This window comes from Bombina bombina, unplaced genomic scaffold, assembly GCF_027579735.1.
Source record: "Bombina bombina isolate aBomBom1 unplaced genomic scaffold, aBomBom1.pri scaffold_541, whole genome shotgun sequence".
Lineage (NCBI taxonomy): Eukaryota > Metazoa > Chordata > Amphibia > Anura > Bombinatoridae > Bombina > Bombina bombina.
The window spans coordinates 260,092-266,091 of record NW_026511442.1 but is presented as its reverse complement, the minus strand read 5'-3'; the positions used below and the strand labels follow the sequence as shown (position 1 = coordinate 266,091).

The window sequence follows — 6,000 nt, the reverse complement described above, 5'->3', positions numbered from 1 at the left end:
GGGGCATCATAACCCAGCATTACCCAGTACAACAGGGGGCATCATATCCCAGCATTACCCAGTACAACAGGGGGCATCATAACCCAGCATTACCCAGTACAACAGGGGGCATCATAACCCAGCATTACCCAGTATTACAGGGGGCATCATATAACCCAGCATTACCCAGTATTACAGGGGGCATCATATAACCCAGCATTACCCAGTACTACAGGGGGCATCATATAACCCAGCATTACCCAGTACAGGGGGCATCATATAACCCAGCATTACCCAGTACAGGGGGCATCATATAACCCAGCATTACCCAGTACAACACAGGGGGCATCATAACCCAGCATTACCCAGTACAGGGGGCATCATATAACCCAGCATTACCCAGTACAGGGGGCATCATATAACCCAGCATTACCCAGTACAACACAGGGGGCATCATAACCCAGCATTACCCAGTACAGGGGGCATCATATAACCCAGCCTTACCCAGTACAGGGGGCATCATATAACCCATCATTACCCAGTACAGGGGGCATCATATAACCCAGCATTACCCAGTACAGGGGGCATCATATAACCCAGCATTACCCAGTACAACACAGGGGGCATCATAACCCAGCATTACCCAGTACAGGGGGCATCATATAACCCAGCATTACCCAGTACAGGGGGCATCATATAACCCAGCATTACCCAGTACAACACAGGGGGCATCATAACCCAGCATTACCCAGTATAGGGGGCATCATATAACCCAGCCTTACCCAGTACAGGGGGCATCATATAACCCAGCATTACCCAGTACAGGGGGCATCATATAACCCAGCATTTCCCAGTACAGGGGGCATCATATAACCCAGCATTACCCAGTACAACAGGGGGCATCATATAACGCAGCATTACCCAGTACAGGGGGCATCATATAACCCAGCATTACCCAGTACAACACAGGGGGCATCATAACCCAGCATTACCCAGTACAGGGGGCATCATATAACACAGCCTTACCCAGTACAGGGGGCATCATATAACCCAGCATTACCCAGTACAGGGGGCATCATATAACCCAGCATTACCCAGTACAACACAGGGGGCATCATAACCCAGCATTACCCAGTACAGGGGGCATCATATAACCCAGCATTACCCAGTACAGGGGGCATCATATAACCCAGCATTACCCAGTACAACACAGGGGGCATCATAACCCAGCATTACCCAGTATAGGGGGCATCATATAACCCAGCCTTACCCAGTACAGGGGGCATCATATAACCCAGCATTACCCAGTACAGGGGGCATCATATAACCCAGCATTTCCCAGTACAGGGGGCATCATATAACCCAGCATTACCCAGTACAACAGGGGGCATCATATAACCCAGCATTACCCAGTACAGGGGGCATCATATAACCCAGCATTACCCAGTACAGGGGGCATCATATAACCCAGCATTACCCAGTACAACAGGGGGCATCATATAACCCAGCATTACCCAGTACAGGGGGCATCATATAACCCAGCAATACCCAGTACAACAGGGGGCATCATATAACCCAGCATTACCCAGTACAGTGGGCATAGGTACATCAGCCTAGCAACTGGCATCATAAAACCCAGCATTACCCAGTACAACAGGGGGCATCATATAACCCAACATTACCCAGGACAACAGGGGGCATCATATAACCCAGCATTACCCAGTACAGGGGGCATAGGTACATCAGCCTAGCAACTGGCATCATATAACCCAGCATTACCCAGTACAGGGGGCATAGGTACAACAGCCTAGCAACTGGCATCATATAACCCAGCATTACCCAGTACAGGGGGAATAGGTACATCAGCCTAGCAACTGGCATCATATAACCCAACATTACCCAGTACAGGGGGCATCATATAACTCAGCATTACCCAGTACAGGGGGCATAGGTGCATCAGCCTAGCAACTGGCATCATATAACCTCAGCATTACCCAGTACAGGGGGCATAGGTACATCAGCCTAGCAACTGGCATCATATAACCTCAGCATTACCCAGTACAGGGGGCATAGGTACATCAGCCTAGCAACTGGCATCATATAACCCAGCATTACCCAGTACAGGGGGCATCATATAACCCAGCATTACCCAGTACAGGGGGCATAGGTACATCAGCCTAGCAACTGGCATCATATAACCCCAGCATTACCCAGTACAGGGGGCATCATATAACCCAGCATTACCCAGTACAGGGGGCATCATATAACCCAGCATTACCCAGTACAACAGGGGGCATCATATAACCCAGCATTACCCAGTACAGGGGGCATCATATAACCCAGCATTACCCAGTACAGGGGGCATCATATAACCCAGCAATACCCAGTACAACAGGGGGTATCATATAACCCAGCATTACCCAGTACAGTGGGCATAGGTACATCAGCCTAGCAACTGGCATCATAAAACCCAGCATTACCCAGTACAACAGGGGGCATCATATAACCCAGCATTACCCAGTACAGGGGGCATCATAACCCAACATTACCCAGTACAACAGGGGGCATCATATAACCCAGCATTACCCAGTACAACAGGGGGCATCATATAACCCAGCATTACCCAGTACAACAGGGGGCATCATATAACCCAGCATTACCCAGTACAACAGGGGGCATCATATAACCCAGCATTACCCAGTACAACAGGTGGCATCATATAACCCAGCATTACCCAGTACAACACAGGGGGCATCATAACCCAGCATTACCCAGTATAGGGGGCATCATATAACCCAGCCTTACCCAGTACAGGGGGCATCATATAACCCAGCATTACCCAGTACAGGGGGCATCATATAACCCAGCCTTACCCAGTACAGGGGCATCATATAACCCAGCATTACCCAGTACAGGGGGCATCATAACCCAACATTACCCAGTACAACAGGGGGCATCATATAACCCAGCATTACCCAGTACAACACAGGGGGCATCATAAACCAGCATTACCCAGTATAGGGGGCATCATATAACCCAGCCTTACCCAGTACAGGGGGCATCATATAACCCAGCATTACCCAGTACAGGGGGCATCATATAACCCAGCATTACCCAGTACAGGGGGCATAGGTACATCAGCCTAGCAACTGGCATCATATAACCCAGCATTACCCAGTACAGGGGGCATAGGTACATCAGCCTAGCAACTGGCATCATATAACTCAGCATTACCCAGTACAGGGGGCATAGGTACATCAGCCTAGCAACTGGCATCATATAACCCCAGCATTACCCAGTACAGGGGGCATAGGTACATCAGTACAGACAGCATAGTATATAAGCTACACACACACAGACACCAGACAGCACTGTATATAAGCTACACACACACAGACACCAGACAGCACTGTATATAAGCTACACACACACAGACACCAGACAGCACTGTATATAAGCTACACACACACAGACACCAGATAGCACTGTATATAAACTACACACACACAGACACCAGACAGCACTGTATATAAACTACACACACAGACACCAGACAGCACTGTATATAAGCTACACACACACAGACACCAGACAGCACTGTATATAAGCTACACACACACAGACACCAGATAGCACTGTATATAAACTACACACACACAGACACCAGACAGCACTGTATATAAGCTACACACACACACAGACACCAGACAGCACTGTATATAAACTACACGCACACACAGACACCAGACAGCACTGTATATAAACTACACACACACACAGACACCAGACAGCACTGTATATAAACTACACACACACAGACACCAGACAGCACTGTATATAAACTACACACACACACAGACACCAGACAGCACTGTATATAAACTACACACACACAGACACCAGACAGCACTGTATATAAACTACACAGACACCAGACAGCACTGTATATAAACTACACACACACAGACACCAGACAGCACTGTATATAAACTACACACACATAGACACCAGACAGCACTGTATATAAACTACACAGACACCAGACAGCACTGTATATAAACTACACACACACAGACACCAGACAGCACTGTATATAAACTACACACACACACAGACACCAGACAGCACTGTATATAAACTACACACACAGACACCAGACAGCACTGTATATAAACTACACACACAGACACCAGGCAGCACTGTTTATAAGCTACAGACACAGACACCAGGCAGCACTGTATATAAGCTACATACACAGACACCAGACAGCACTGTATATAAACTACACAGACACCAGACAGCACTGTATATAAACTACACACACACAGACACCAGACAGCACTGTATATAAACTACACACACACAGACACCAGACAGCACTGTATATAAACTACACACACAGACACCAGACAGCACTGTATATAAACTACACACACATACACCAGGCAGCACTGTTTATAAGCTACAGACACAGACACCAGGCAGCACTGTATATAAGCTACATACACAGACACCAGACAGCACTGTATATAAACTACACAGACACCAGACAGCACTGTATATAAACTACACACACACAGACACCAGACAGCACTGTATATAAACTACACACACAGACACCAGACAGCACTGTATATAAACTACACACACACAGACACCAGACAGCACTGTATATAAGCTACAGACACAGACACCAGGCAGCACTGTGTATATAAGCTACACACACACAGACACCAGACAGCACTGTATATAAGCTACACACACACAGACACCAGACAGCACTGTATATAAACTACACACACATAGACACCAGACAGCACTGTATATAAGCTACACACACACAGACACCAGACAGCACTGTATATAAGCTACACACACACAGACACCAGACAGCACTGTATATAAGCTACACACACACAGACACCAGACAGCACTGTATATAAACTACACACACACAGACACCAGACAGCACTGTATATAAACTACACACACACAGACACCAGACAGCACTGTATATAAGCTACACACACACAGACACCAGACAGCACTGTATATAAGCTACACACACACAGACACCAGACAGCACTGTATATAAACTACACACACACAGACACCAGACAGCACTGTATATAAACTACACACACACAGACACCAGACAGCACTGTATATAAGCTACAGACACAGACACCAGGCAGCACTGTGTATATAAGCTACACACACACAGACACCAGACAGCACTGTATATAAGCTACACACACACAGACACCAGATAGCACTGTATATAAACTACACACACAGACACCAGACAGCACTGTATATAAACTACACACACATAGACACCAGACAGCACTGTATATAAGCTACACACACACAGACACCAGACAGCACTGTATATAAGCTACACACACACAGACACCAGACAGCACTGTATATAAACTACACACACACAGACACCAGACAGCACTGTATATAAACTACACACACATAGACACCAGACAGCACTGTATATAAACTACACACACACAGACACCAGACAGCACTGTATATAAGCTACACACACACAGACACCAGACAGCACTGTATATAAGCTACACACACACAGACACCAGACAGCACTGTATATAAGCTACACACACACAGACACCAGACAGCACTGTATATAAACTACACACACACAGACACCAGACAGCACTGTATATAAGCTACAGACACAGACACCAGGCAGCACTGTATATAAGCTACACACAGACACCTGCATTAGCCCCAGTTCTTGCAGGGAAGGAGGAGCTGTAACTTGAGGAGAGGCATCAGCTGGGGGCAGATTTGTGCTACAGAGCACGGGATTATGGGAAAAAAGCAGGAAATGAGAGGAGCAAATGTAAATAACCCATTGTGCTCTCTACAGCTTCTTGTGATATTCACAGCCATCTACTGAAAGCCCAGCTACTGGGGCAAGGTATAGTTTTATACACAGTGTGTGTGACTGTATTATACACAGAGTAGTGTGTGTGACTGTATTAT

At 46.8% G+C, this 6,000-nt stretch overlaps 1 protein-coding gene across 1 annotated transcript in view; it reads left to right on the top strand.

The window, feature by feature from the left end:
• The first annotated feature begins 5,782 nt into the window (after positions 1-5,782).
• EXTL2 (exostosin like glycosyltransferase 2) overlaps positions 5,783-6,000 on the top strand; it is a 40,422-nt gene continuing 40,204 nt past the window's right edge. The window contains exon 1 of the mRNA XM_053696572.1: positions 5,783-5,935. The gene's annotated coding sequence lies outside the window, so the exon portion shown is untranslated. The remainder of the gene's footprint in view (positions 5,936-6,000) is intronic.